The 15,642-nt window shown below is 39.2% G+C and overlaps 1 protein-coding gene and 1 long non-coding RNA gene across 7 annotated transcripts in view; one reads left to right on the top strand and one right to left on the bottom strand.

Annotated features, from left to right (window-relative positions):
* The window catches only part of ADAMTSL1 (ADAMTS like 1), an 884,660-nt gene that overhangs the window by 834,892 nt on the left and 34,126 nt on the right, over positions 1-15,642 (bottom strand). The window lies entirely within an intron of this gene.
* LOC123592572 lies at positions 6,716-12,389 on the top strand. Its single transcript, XR_006709841.1, has 2 exons — positions 6,716-6,892; positions 11,992-12,389. It is a non-coding gene; the product is annotated as an uncharacterized LOC123592572 (long non-coding RNA).

The following is a 15,642-nucleotide window of genomic DNA, read 5'->3' as shown; positions in this document are numbered from 1 at the left end:
AATCTCCTGTGCTTATCTCAAAGGCATTTTGCCAAAAGGTAGCTAATTGCATGTTTCTGTGCCCTGAAGGTCAAAGGGAATCCTATCTTCTGGACCTCAGCCCTGACATAGGGTGACATCATGAGAAATAGTTTCAATTGATGTGGGTTCTTAAATACCAACCAACAATTACTTCACCAGGAAACTTGGCAACAAGGCTGTGTACTTTGAGTATGACGTCACTGTTGAGCCAATGAAGTAACTACATGCTGTGCATGGTTGTCTTCAAAGGGGGGAAAAAACATTTCTTAAGAAAAATAGATGAAAACATACTTGAAATTTGGAAAAATATACAACTATATCAAGAATCTCTTTTTAATATTAAAAAAAATTTTAAATATCATATGGAGGAAATTATGTAATTGGCCCAAGGAAATGCCACAAAGAAGATCATAAGCAGATCTAGAAATTGAAATTTCTGAACGTTAAGCATTGCTTTTGCCAGGATCTCATATTTTTTCTGCTGTGTCACAATTACAGCCAGTAATGATTCAGATAACACGCTCTAGAGGAGGTTTTCTTTACACACATTAAGCTGGTCTTTGATTTTGGTTCTAACATTGGATGTACAAGGTTAAAGCATAGTGCTGAGATGGGAGAGGTGAGAAAACTCACTCTAGCCAGGGCTTAGTTCTACAAAGATCGTAACACTTGATATTGAGCAAAAGACCAAGGTGAAAATGTAAAAACACTGACAGGAAAAGTATTGAGAAGGTATACTATGATATACACAGTTAATTCATAGTGGAGAATATATTTCTAGGTCAAGCTTTTCTTGCCCTCCTAGTCCTGAGTGTGGTCTCATGATTGCCCCCAGGTACCAGCTGAGGCTGGTAAGACCTTGCCTGGTTTGTAGGCAAGAACCTTCTCTGGTCTGCCAGGAGAAGTTCAAGACACATCTAATAAAAAGGAACTGGGAATGAGGACACAAGGGTCCAATCTCCAGCTCTGCCCTTCAGTTGTTTTGTGACCTCTGGTCAGCTCAGTTAGCCTCTACAAAACTTGATTTTTGTTATCTGTATAGTAAAGACAACATATCTCCCTGCTGTAAGGGGACATGCCCTTACATGATAAAGTTCCACATAAACATGAGTTATTATGTTTCTAGGATTAGCATGGGAATTCTACTTCTGATTAATCTTCTGTCCCCAGAGTCCTGAAAAGATACCCAGATTCATGGGGTTCTCAGGGTGGGCTAGACCCATGCTGTTCCACCCTATAACTCCCTGACACTGGCCAGAAACGGGCCAGCCTCCAGATTAAAGGGTCACAGGCAAATACAGTAAGTTCCCAGAGTAGGCTTCTTTCCACCAGTGGTGCTTCATACAAAGGATGCTTGAGACCAAGATGCATCTGAAGCTGAAATCGAACACACCAACTTAACGCAACCATTTAAGAGCTATTGGAACAAAAACAGTGAAATGACAGGTGTTGCACCACCGTCCTTTATTATCTCCTTATAAATTAAGCCACCAAATTCATGGACGGTTATTATTATACCTATCAGAAAGATTAAAAAGCAGGCTCAGAGAAACTGAAAACTTGTCCAAGTTCACATAGAATTAGCAGAGCCTAGGACCAAATGACACCGAAGTCCCTTTGATGCATTATGCTAACTTGCCCACAAACTAAATTTCCAATGTAATTAAAACATACATGGAAAAAGTAAAGCTAAATTGTTCTAATAAAAAACATAAAAAGTGAAATGGTTTAAGGTGTTCTTTAAAATCATTTTTCTAGCCTGTCTAAACTATATATTTCCCAAATCTTATGCAGTTAATGAAGACTTCTACTACAGGTGAACCATAATCATGTTAACTTAGGATCAGGAAAGGAAGAGGGTGAACGTTCCGGGAGCCTGACAAAGCTCTTGTTCATTGAGCATCTACTACATGCCAGGACCGTGCAAGCTGCTGACGTGGAACAGAAAGGTCTCTGTGAAAATGCAAAGGAAGTCTGTAAAGTTCATGTAGGATGTGGCAATGCATTTCCCACTAAGATGTTAAAAAGTCTGAGATGAGCACAGAAAAGGAGGGAAAAGAACATGTTTCCCCACATGTTGTATTAGTCCTTGAAGAAAAGGACAATGTTATGGGCTCTCCTATCCGGTCCGTACTGAGAACAGTGCTGTGCACAAAGCAAAGATCAATTAATGTTTATAAAATAAATGATGATTAGAAACGGAGACCCAGAGTGGGTGTCTTAGAGAAGGTCTTGCAGTCAGTGGCAGAGTTTGAGACCTTCCATAAGCATCCTGGCTTTTCTTTCTGTAACACTGACCAAGACTGCGGGTTATTCCTTGTACTCTTTCTCCCCTTATTTCACGGTAATAGAAGCCCAAGTCCCTAGCTGGGCAAACAGCTACCTGGGGTAAAGACCCCATTTCTGTATAGTCCTCAGTCAGACGTGTCCATGTGACTAGGTTTAGGCCAATAAGATGCAAGCAGATTGATATCTACAGCTTCCAGCAAGAGTCTTGCACGGGGCATGCCATGCTTTATCCTTGTGTCCCTTCTTTCTGGATGGAATGTGGCCATGGTAGTGGAGTGGGAGCAGTCATCTTGGACGAAACCTAAAAATTGTGTTGATGACAATACAATGGAGACTCAAGAAAGAGGGAGCCAGGGATTGTGACTCCCCTGGACCCGCCTGGACCACTGGTGTTTGGTGAGGAAGAGAAATGCATTTTTACATCTTGTTTAAGGCACTGTAATACTTTGGGTTCTCTGTCACAGCTGAAATTCACCCTAACGAATCTGCTACACTGTGACTTCTGAGATAGACCTGAAAGGTAAGCAGGGCCCAAACCACCATGAACAGAAGGGCATCAAAAGACCCATCTTATGGGCAAGTCAGATCAGACTTGGAAAATCAGAGAACATTATATTCTAGAACAGGATGAGAGTTTCAGGATAGAAGAAAGGAAAATATAGAAAAGAAAAATAGGTGGGGTTAAAAGTTTAACCAGGACTGTGATATATTTCAAATACTCAGTGAAGCTGTGGGTAGGGAGAGAAGGGTTACCACTATCATCTATTTCTGTAGCTTTAATTAAATAATCATACAGAAAAGCCAAAAGTAGCAGACCTTGAAGGCAGTAGATAAGGGGAAAAGTATGATGTTAAGTCATATACTAAATGAAAAGTAACATTAATCATATAACCAAAAGTCCAAATGTTGTTTGGCAAAATCCTAGACACAAATTCAACTTTCCTTTACCTTCTTTGAGAAGTTCAACACATTCATGATATTTAGAAGTCTTTCAAGTTTGTCACATTTTAAGCCACATACAGAATTTTTGTTGGCACATGAAATTATAATGTAGTATAGGGGTAATTATTTTGAGTTAATATTCCCACAGACGGCAAACTTTAGAGTAATTTAAGAAGGGATACTGATGCAGTAAAATATTTGTAAGGAACTCAATACTTTCAGGTTCTGGTAAAATAAAAATATATATATATTTCTGCCTAGTCACAATTTGTGTTAGCTCTGATTTTATGTATCACAGTATGAACACCAAACCTATATGCTTTCTCAACCTCTGCCAGGAATTACAATAAGGCCAAATTTCTCATGGAATTTAACAGGGGTATCTTTCTATAACAGTACCTATTATTTATATCAGGCAAGATCTCACATGTTCTCAAATGTAACTTTTAAGGCTTACTTTCCTTTTCTTTGGCATGGGAGAAATGTGGGTTTTGGTTTTGGGTTTGGGGTTGTGATACACAAATCCAATTTTTAAATCACCTTACTTGAACTGCTCTGGAATGTGTTATGCACAAAACATACAATGCCACAGAAATTGCAGCTAATTAATGTAATTAAGGACAAATAGAGGAAAAGAACATTTTGTCCAATGCCCAACTAATGAGCCATTCTTCATCTAAGGATAAGCAAATTGTTTTGGCTCAGGATCCAGCCTAAGACACTGTTAGCACTCCATGAATTTTACTTGGAAGAAAAACATCAGCTAAAATAATCTTCCTGTAACAAAAATTAATGTGATAAACTTGCTCACAAAACTTGAGCCTTTAATAAACAAGACTGCGTTTCCCAAGATGGGGGGAATGTTTCTACAAGTTGCTTCTTTTCCCCATTATCTCATCTGAGTGTCTAGTGGAAAAACAAATCTGAACATCGTTTATCAAGGCAGTATTATCTACACTGCTGTCCGAAGGAACTAGGAGGGGGATTCTGTGTGAAACGATGGCTGACTTGCATTCTAAATCTAAAAGTTACCCATCCCTTCTGAAGTAGTGCAGCTAACTAGAAAGAGGTCAAAGTACCTGAAACACAAAAAGGAAAAACAAAGGAAGAGACATTTCAAAGGAAGACGAAAGAGAAAAGCAGCTAGAGAAAAGGGAGATAAAGATATGTTTTGGTAGGTCAGCGTATTGTTTTCCCTGGGCTGCCCTAATTACCACAAACTGGGAGGCTTAAAATAACAGAAATTTATCCCTGTCACAGTCTTAGCAGGTAGAAGCCCCCAAATCAAGGTGCTGTCACCCGTGCTCCCTCTGAGGGATCTACTGGGGGATCCTTCTTTGCCTCTTGGTAGCTTCAGGTGGTGGCTCCCAGCAACCCAGGGGCTCTTTTACCTGGTAGCTGCCCCCTTCTTCACATGGCCTTTGCCTCTTCTGATAGACACCACTCAATGACTTTAGGACCCACCCTAACTAACTCAGTATGGCCTCATCCTAATTACATTGTCAGATAAGCTCACATTCTGAGGTTCTAGGTGGACATGAATTTGAGGGAACACTAATCAACCTATTACAGTGGGGAACAAAGGCTAAATCTGAGTTCTGGCTTCCCCTACCACTGGAGATTGACCTACAGAGAGACAAAATTAGGCTGGCAAGAGAGAAGCCAGAGCAGTAGACGTGAAGAGAGAGCTTGAGGATGGGGGTGTCAGAAGCCCAAAAAGCTGTAATGCTAATAATGGCAGCCTTGCCCTGGTGGCCGTATCTAGCAGAGTCCATTCGTGTCAAAAACATGCTGATCAGTGGTAATAACAAGTGGGGATTAAAGAGAAGTAGCACCAGCAGTATCTGGAAGGCAGAAAGGGATGGAGGAAAGAAGTCTAAGGGGATGACAGTGGACTCCTCTAGGCTCTAATTCTCCAACGATGTTTCTTGAACTGAGAGTGTTTGGGTCTGTGAGTTCCTCTGAAACATTTATTATTATATGTTTAAAACACAGAGCTAAAGGGGCACCTGGGTAGCTCAGTCAGTTAAGCGTCCGACTTCATCTCAGGTCATGATCTCACAGTCCGTGAGTTCGAGGCCCGCGTCGGGCTCTGTGCTGACAGCTCAGAGCCTGGAGCCTGCTTTGGATTCTGTGTCTCCCTCTCTATCTGCCCCTCCCCTGCTCAGGCTCTGTCTCTGTCTCAAAAATAAATAAAAACATTAAAAAAAAAATTTTTATACAGAGCTATGGATACAGATATATTTTAAACGCATATGTATATTTTAACATGGATATTGATAGATTTTAAACACATGTATATTTTAACATGGATATAGATATATTTTAAAAACATATGTATATTTTAACATGCACACGCGCGTGTGTGTGTGTGTGTATACACACACACACACACACATATACACCACACATTTGATCCATCTTTGAATTCTAATCAGTCTTTCTAATAGTAATTTTCTTGAGAACACCGTAGCATATTTTAATTCTGTTTTCATTATCATGAAAATCTAGAAAGATACACTATGTGTTCTGGATGATCTGAGAGCTATGCCATTTCAGCATGCAGGTTAGTGGTAACTGTTAAGAGGCTCCTAAGCGGGGTGATTTTCACTGTTGCAAGCTGATGAGAAAGGAAAAGCAGTGAACTCAATACCTAACTTTCACCCCCAAGCCAAGGAAAGGACATCTGCACTATGGCAACACAGAAAAGGTTTTTGGCAGTCCAAACAGAGAAAGGGAACAGAAAACAGAATCCTGCTGTAGACATGCAGGCCTCTCAGCACCTAAACCCACTGAAACTATTACAGTGAACTGTTTCTCAAGTTTAAGTTGCTTTGCTCTGAAACTTTGTTACTTTCATAGATTTACTTTTTTCTTTGCTTACAGCACATAAAACCTCATTGCTTTCTAATTGTTCTGCTGAAAGAAGAGCCAACAATATTGCCAATTCTACAATACTGTACCATCAACACTATCAATAAGCTATTACTATCAATCCCATTTGTCCCAAGCAGCCTAGCTCAACAAACAAATGAGATCAGAATTTGGTGTTCAAACTATATTTTTATGGGTAGGGTAGTTGACTTTAAGACTTAGATCAACTCTCCGCAAAACATAGATAGCATGTGTCTCCAAGGAAGGTATTAAAATCTCTTCAAAAAGCATTAGAAGGTAAAATATGTTCATGAAAAATGCAACTTTCTGTCCAATATTTGATTTACATAGTATTAGTCTCATGGATAACTGTGTCGATGTGGATTTAAAAAAATGAAATAGTAATTTTTCCATGGTATTTGGTTGACATTTCAGCCAATATTTAAAAAATTCTTTTCTCCTTTGAAAGCTTTCAAATTAAAAAAAAATGTTTCCTAAAATAAAAATTGAATAACAAAACATAAAATTACAAGCCCAAAAGACATTATAACCACAATCCTAAATTTGGAATTTTTCAGAGCCATGCCTCAGCAAACCAAGCAAATTAAAAAGCAAAAGACTTCCTTTCCTTTTGCTGACAGCATAGCCAAAAGAGTCTCTTGTCCCAGGTTCCAGGAAAGGAAGAGACACTTTGGTCACTCAACAGCCTGACAGATTGCCAAGCACTAGGGGGCCACATGGAACAAGCTTCGCAGTCACATGGCAGGTGGGTTCTTCTCTATTCTTTTTTACGTTTATTTATTTTGAGAGAGACAAGGAGTGAGTGGGGGAGGCACAGAGAGAGAGGGGGACATAGGATCCGAAGCGGGCTCTATACTGACAGCAGAGAGGCCAATGTGGGTCTCGAACACATGAACTGCGAGATCATGACCTGAGCCGAAGTCAGATGCTTAAGTGATGGAGCCACCCAGGTGCCCCAGCTTCTTCTGTATTATTAAGATAAAGTCATGGCATGTATATGCAAGGTTTCCACCTTTAGATCACTCTATACTTTCCACATGATATAACACACATATACAGCATATGAAACATAAAATATGTACATGTAGCTGATTTTTCATTATTTTGAACTGAAGTCACATCCATTTGCACCTAACCCGTATCTTGCTAGCTGGATGCAAGAAATTACACTTCCTAAGGGGCCTCAGGAGTTCAAGAGCAGCCCAGGACCTTTTCACCTTCAGCTTGACAGACTCCAGGCCTAGCACCATCAAATGTCTAAACTGGAAGGAGTGGGAATTCAGGAAGTTTAGGGGAAACATGAACCTTTCCCGTACAGGGTGATTTCCACTTTTAGTGAAAACCCTAAACAGACCTGTGTTTAATTTTTTTTTTTCCCTTCTAGAACTTAACGTTGTTAACTTAGACTGAAACCCTGGCCCTCTACTTCCCCTATTCTTGGGATCTAACCCTTTTATTTGTACAAGAGAACAAATGCTTCATGGGCACACTGAGGGACAATTTATAAAGTTGAGCACAGCCCCCTACCATGCTTCAACAGTTCTATGCCTCTTGAGCTTGTTATGAGCAACTATGTTAGGGGTCTGATTCCTAATTAAAAATGTTATACAGCTATAATGATTTTTTTTCAAATCCAACCATTCTGAAAAAATATATAATAAAATACAAGTCTCCTTAATATCCCATACCCTCTGAGTCCTTCTCTGGAGGCAATTACTATTCACAAATGTCTTATGTATCTGAATTTAGATATAGAAACTAAGATAAAGACTATCTTTAAACTACCTTAAAAATTTAAGATCAATGAATGGCAGGTGAAAACTCTTTGTTCTTCCACCATTGAGAGGTGCCATCCAATTTTTAGAATCTGGGTTGGTTTTAGTGACTTGAATAAGCAATAGAATGTGACAGAAGGAATGTTCTAGAACCGCCAAGGCCAGGTTATAAAAAGCCTGGCAGCTTCCACCTGGGCCTTTCAGAATGTTGTGTGTGGGAGAAGCCAGCTGCCTTCTTAGAAGTCTTACTACTCTGAGATTGCCAGGCTATATATAAGGGAGCCTGTGATTCCTATAGGAAGTGCCACTTGGGGAGAAGAAGAGGGGAAAGAGAGATCTCTCTGGCTAGCCCTCCAGCTTCTAACTACCCCAGCCTAGACACCAGACTTGTGAGTGAAGAAGCCATATTAAATATGGATGTAGTATGGAAATGAAAAGAAACCTAACCACCAGCCAGACAGATGGCCCCTTCAAGCCATCCAGCTAACTCCAGTCATTCACTCTACCTTAACTAAGACGCCAGTTATCTGGAGTAGTGGCAGGCCTTCCCAGGTTTATCTTGCCCAAATTTTTCCTGCACAAAGTCAAGGGCATAAAATCTTGGTTGTTTTGAACCATTACGCTTTGGAGTGGTTTGTTTTGCAACAACAGACAACTGAAACGGTATCCTTCCAGAATTTTTCTATGCATATATAAGCATACCTTTTTCTTTCTACATGTAGCCTGAGACTTAAGGGTTTTGTTTTCAAATATAATGTTCTATCTTTCTAAATCAGTGCATACAGACTTACTTGATATTGTTAAACTTTGCAGACTACTAAACCAGTCCCATAATGGACATTTAAATAGTTTTAATTATTTTTATTTTACAAACAATACTGACTGAACTAAATCTTTGCATACACGTATATCTGTAGGACAAATTACTATAAGTGAAATTTCTAGATCAAAGACACTTTGCTTTTGTAAAGACAGTTCTTAATTCTCCTCTTAGAAACCTTCTCTCTCCTTTAATAAGTAAGGCCAACCTCAGTTGTTGCCTAGTCTATGAACTTTCCCAAGATTCTTCCAGGTAGAATGAATTACTCTTCTTTCCTGGTTTCCCTGAACACAATGCATTTTAACTATTTCCACTAGTAGAGTATGAACTTCCCAAGAGTACGGTGTAAGCCACAATTATCATACAACCTGAACCACCTAGTAAAGTGCCTTAAGCATGCTCTTACTCAAAGGTTGTAGGATGAATAAATGAAGGAATGGATAGATGCACTTGTGTAGATTGTGACAAATGGACCACTAAGCATCAACAGCAGCAGTAAGAACAGCCTGAACTTCTAGCACTGTAGTGACTTATATGACAGAGCTTTGTCCTAAAAGCAGCTCTGGTTTGTTGACCAAATTGCCATGCAGTTCAGTGTTATGAAAGGTACAATCAAAGCAGATGCCAAGGCCCCAGTATACATTTGAGAGAAATACTAAAGTTCACCGGGTATGTCCTTCCACTGGGCTGGGGAGCCTCAGGGAAAGCAGCTGACCCTACAGAAGAGAGTACACAAGAAGATTCAAAGGCTTCAGAGCAGATGTTGGAGTAATGTGTCCACTTAGGTGTCCTGTCAGCCAATTATTTGTGCTCACACCAGAGTCTTGGGGAGAAGGTGCACAATAAAAGGTAGCTCTCTTTCAATACTGTTGTGATTCGTAGACTGTCAGAGTTCTAATACTTTGTCTTTGATTTTTCTAATGGAGAATCCAGCAAAGTTACTGGGTTTATTTATTCACTCATTCAACGAGTACTTATTAAGAGCCTATTGTGTGTCAACACTGTTCTAGGTATTGGAGATACAACAGTAAATAAAACAAAGTCCCCCTTATTGTACAGCTTACTTATAGTGTGGGTAGGCAGGAAAAGAACCAAGAAATAATGATTTGTAAAAAGCCAGTAATTTTTAAAAAATTAGTAATAAGAGCTAAGAAGAAAAACAAAGAATGGTAAAGGAGAAAATGATGAGGCAGAGTGTTATATAGATTCATAAAGGGAACAGGGGAGCTAATGGTAAGAGGTAAACCCAAAAAGGGGTCATGAGACTAGATCACAATAGGGCTGTATAGGTCACCATAATGATTTTGGATGTTACACTAACTCAGATGGAAAGACTTTGGGAGACCTTGAGCAAGGAGTATCGTAATCTGATACCAAAATAATAAATGAAATACATAACATTTCTCCATAGTAATCACATAACACTCCTCCACAATGATAATGACCAATTAGGAAAATACAATGGGAGAAAAAGATCTCATTCCCAGTAATAACCAGAAAGTAACAATGAGGCAGTTAAGAAGAAATCCAACGAAAGATGTACAAGACCTGAGAAAATTACAAAACTTGATCAAAGGACATAGAAGATCTTAAATGGAGAGATACACCAAATTCAAGAATGGAAAGATTTAGTATCATAAAGATGTTATTTCTACCCAAATGAATGGAGGTAATCAGTGTAATTCTAATCAAAATATTTTATGAAAATTGGCAAACTGATAATAAAATTCATATGAAACAGTCAAGGTATGAATATAGCTAAGACATTCCAAAGAAGAGTAGAGGAGGAGGCAGCAGAGTGGAGAGAAGAGGAATTGCCTTTCAGGTAACAGGACTAATCGTATGATAGCATATTAAATTGCAGTCATTAAAACATGGTTTTATCTATGCAGGAATATTCAAAAAGAACAACAGAGCATAATGGAAATCCCAGACACAATCCCATGCTTGTAAAAGAAAACAAAAAAACCAAGAAATAAAAAACTGGGTATAAGAGGGAAGGCATCATAAATAGAAAACTGATACATAGTCAGTAAATTGTGTTAGAATAGGTCAATTTTCCATGGGAAAAGAATAAGTTAGATGTCTTTCTCACAGGGGCACCTGGGTGATTCTGTCCGCTAAGCTTCCAACTCCTGATTTCTACTCATGTCATGATCTCACAGTGGTGAGATTTTGAGCCCCTCTATAGGGCTCCATGCTGGGCATGGAGCCTGATTACAATTCTCTCTCTCCCTCTCCCTCCGCCCCTTCCTTGCTCGCTCTCGCTCGCGCTGTCTCTCTCTCAAAAAAAAAAAAAAAAAATGTCTATCAGACAGTAAGCAAAAAGAAATTCCAAATGGATTAAAGACCTACAAGAAAAAGTAAAACTTCAATGAAAATAAAAACATATTTTTATGATCCAGGATCAGAAAGTTGATCATAAAAATAACATATATAACACAGAAAAAAATTAATAATTTCATAGAATAAAGAAAATTATAAACAAAAATAAAAGACAAGCCACATATTTGAAGGAGATATTTGCAACATATATAAGCAGTGAAAAATCAGAATCTGTTGTATATAAAGATTTCCTACAGATAAATAAGGACTAACAACTCAGTAGAAAAATGGGCAATAGCTATAAATAGTAAAACACAGGAAAAGAAACTAAAATATCTAATAAAAAGGTAATTAACTTCACAGATAATCAAGGAAAGGTATGTTAAAATTTCATGATGTGATACCATTTTGAACTCACCATGTTGGCAAAAATAAAATGTCAAGGGAAAAGGACATGGGAAAAGGAACTTAGGTGCAGAGCTGGTGAAAATACAACTACTTTAGGGAGGTATGGCAATATGCATGAAGTGAAAAATCTGCAATTACTTTTTTTTAAGTTTATTCATTTTGAGAGAGAGAGAGAGTGTGTGTGTGTGTGTGTGTGAGCAAGCAGGGGAGGAGCAGAGAGAGAGAATCCCAAGCAGGCTCTGCACTGTCAGTGCAAAGCCTGACATGGGGCTCAAACTCACAAACCATGAGATCATGACCTAAGTCCAAGTCAAGAGTTGGACGCTTGACCCACTGAGCCACACAGTTACCCCTGCAATTCTTAAGACTAAGCAACTCCATTACTCTATGTACACCCTGGAGAAACTCTAGACAGGTGGATATAGATGCATGACAAAAATGGCCCCTGAAGCCCTTGTGTAGTAGCAAATTATATGAAACAATAGGGTGCTGCATGTCTCTTCTCTACCCTCCCAGATTCAGAATCCACCCTTTTCCAGGATGCTATGCCCTGGGAAGCTAATCTTCAAGGAGTATGGCAATGATTCCCTTGGCCCTTTGTCTTCCAGTTGGGACCATCCAATGAAGAACCCCAACAAAAATCAGAGGAAGAAAAGAGAATGCAGTCAAGGTGTTCACTCTCTTTTTGAGGAATCACAAGAAAATATGTGGCTGCATCTCTATGAAGGATACAGCTCCTGCCAGGCCTCTCTAGACAGCTCTCTCTCTGGGAACAAACAGCCTGTGTCAGGCACAGGGGTGGTAATAGGTGCACTGTTCCTTCTGCAGGATATTGTACCTTCCCTGCTGTATCCTGAAACCTTGCCCACAGAGTCGTAAACAAATCTTTTATTAAATTCTCCTCAATTACCCAGCATGAGTGTGCCATCTCTTTTCTGTTGTGACTCTGATGGATATAAACCTATATGTTTATCAACAGAAAGGCATAAACTCTGATATACACATATAATGGAAATATTTAACAGCAATTAAAATTCGTGACTAGATCTCCATGTGTCAAGAAGACTAGATCACAATAGAGTGGCATGAAATAGTTACAGCTTGCTTCAAGGAGTATAATATATATAACTTATACAAATGTTTAGAATTTTAAATGCATACACCCATACATATGTTGTTAAAAGTATAAAAATAGGGATAAAGGAACTGATGAACATCATGGTAGCAGATGTTTCCAGGGAAGGGTGGAAATAAGATTAGGAAAAAGATTCAAAGAGGACTTCACTGCTATTTATAATATTTAATTATTTCATAAGGGAAGAAGAAATGAGGCAAAACGTAATGCACATGAATTCTAAGTGGTAGGTGCATGATGTCTTTTATAGCATTACATATGCTATTGTCTTCTGTGGAGAAATAGGTTCTACTTACATAAATGGGTTAGAAAAAGGCCTAGGGTAGAAAGTCGCCACCACAGGGTGAACACACTTGAGGTTAGCTAGTGAGATATTGTAATGGGATCACAAGTACTTTCTATCTGACTCTAATATACTATTGTACTTGGATCACAAACTCCACTTGCCCGCCCCCCCCAAGACCCTTTGCTTCTTATACACACAAGTTAATGATTACTGTCTTTTTTCTCCACGTTCACCATGTGGGTAATATCTTGTGAGCTCAATAAATACAGAGACCCCTGTTCAGGGTTCTTCTCTCCTCCCGGACATTAGCCTCTCTCGTATTCAATTCTGCATCTGCTCTCTTGCTGGATAAGAGAGAACTCCAGACTCATAGTCTGCAACAGTTTTTCTTTTCTGTATTTATAGCGCCCCCCCCCAATTCAACACAAAGCACTATGATAGTAGCAGGTAACGAAATTTGGGGTGGACACTGGTTTTCCATTTTTCTGGTGTCAAAACAAGGAGTGGTGACAAGTCACCAGCATTTCAGGGAATCACATCAGAACTTGTCAGAGTCCATGTGGCCTTCTCTATAGAGACTGGTGCCACATGCTTCCGGGAGTGCTACTGTGGAGAGTGCTCAAGAGCCATCTGCACACCGTGCATGTCAGTCCTAGAGAAGAGAGATGAGCAAGGCCCTCAGGTTTCCACTCTGCTGCCCAAGAGGAGTAAGACAGAAACATACCGTTCTGTCCGAATTCTTGAGAACTAGGCTACTATGGCTTGGAGTGGCTGGGATTCCCAAAAAATTAATAAGGGTCTTAAACAGTTACAATATGTGATTAATGAAAAGGAAACATCAATTAGCTCTCTTCTTAGGGCCCTGGGATGTTTACCCCATTAAACTATAAATACAAAACCTTCACTCTCATTCAAAGCCCTGCTTAATGGTAGATATAATCTAACTCATTTTTCCTTGACCAACTCACCTGCCTTTAAACACCTGCTGCACAAACTATTAAGGCAAGCACTCTATATCCCCTCACTGAGCTCGGCTCTGAGTTGCTGTCTCTGGCCCTCATAGAACATCTTCCTCACGTCTACAACCGGCTCTCTCAGCATCTTGAAGCCCTCTTCTAAAAAGTGGTCATAATTTAATCTCTCATGCAAACTTCTTGTACTCAATATAAAGGCTCCATAAGTATGTGCATTTTAAACGTTTTTTTTTAATACAAGTGTCATATTCTTTAACATTGTACCCCTTCATTATATACTTAAGGTCATCAGATACTAGAATGTCAGTGATTTATAGTGGGATAAGAGTTTGGAACCATATAGATGTTTCTAACTAATTACATGATCCTGGATAAGATGCTTCAACTGCCTGGACCTCAGTTTCCTCCCTGTTAAATGGGAGTAATAGTACCAGCCTCGTAGCAGAGTATATTACAGTCATGGTTTACACCTATTGTCCTGGTATACCATCAAGTCTGGCATTTATCCTATTGTTATTGTTTTCATTTTTAAACTATTCTTATTGGGGTGCTTGGGTGACTCAGTCAGTTAAGCATCCTAATTCGGCTCAGGTCATGATCTCATGGTCTGTGGGTTCGAGCCCTGCATGGGGCTCTGAGCTGATAGCTCAGAGCTTGAAGCCTGCTTCAGATTCTACGTCTCCCTCTCTCTCTTTGTCCCTCCCCCACTTGTGCACACACACTCTCGCTCTCTCTCGCTGTCTCTCAAAAGTAAACATTTAAAACAATAAAATAAAATATTTTTATCAACACTTGCATTAAAGTAAAACCAAAATTGTTTAACTAGTTTCCAGTTTCTTCTAATATTGCAGTAAACCACATTGTACTTCAAGTTTCTGCCATGGACTTATCTACTAATATGTGAGACACTTGTGCTGACAAGAGTTCTATTTTATTTATAATAATCCAAAACTGGAAACATCCCTGGAAACCTTTTCCCATTAATAGGTGAAAAGTTAAACATATTGTGATATATCCACATGATGGAATATTCCTAAGTAATAAAAAGGAATGAAGTAATGATACACGTAACTAGGATGAGTCTTAAAATAATTATGCTGAATGAGAAACAAAAAGCATGCTGTAGGATTCCATTTTTATGAAACCCTAGAAAATGAAAACGAATCACTGGTTACAGAAAGCAGATCAATGTGGCTGCCTCGGGCAGAATGGGGGAAGGTGGGAGGGTCAACAAGGAGAGATTACAAAGGGGTACAAGGAAACTTCTAGGGGCTGATGAATGTGTTTATTATCTTGATTGTGGTGATAATTTCACATGTGCACATGTGTCAAAATGTATCAACTCTATGCACATTCTTGAAACATGTGCAGTTTATTATATGTCAATTATACCTTGACAAGCCATTAAAAAAAGAGTTCTCACTGTAACATGGGGTTAAATCTAGAATCAACTAGTATCAACTGATGCTGTTTTCTAGATACTTTCCTGTCTTGACAGGAATTCTATTTCACTTACAAGGATGATATCGATGACACTCCCTAATGCCACTAGCTTCAGACACCTACCCCTGGTCTCAAATGGTAGTAAGAGTATTCTACACTGCTATTCCAGCCAACCAGCTGATACGCTAATCAGCTGGGTTATGGTCCATGTGTTAGCCTGTGAAAGGCACAAAGTTGATAGTTCACCTGTCAGCTGAGGTGATGGGAAAAGGGGCGAAGTACAATTAGCTATTTATGAAATGTGTATAGGAAATAAAGGCTGAGCAGTC

Source organism: Leopardus geoffroyi, chromosome D4 (assembly GCF_018350155.1).
Source record: "Leopardus geoffroyi isolate Oge1 chromosome D4, O.geoffroyi_Oge1_pat1.0, whole genome shotgun sequence".
Taxonomy (NCBI): domain Eukaryota; kingdom Metazoa; phylum Chordata; class Mammalia; order Carnivora; family Felidae; genus Leopardus; species Leopardus geoffroyi.
The sequence above is the reverse complement of the archived record's forward strand: the minus strand, read 5'-3'. Positions and strand labels throughout refer to the sequence as shown.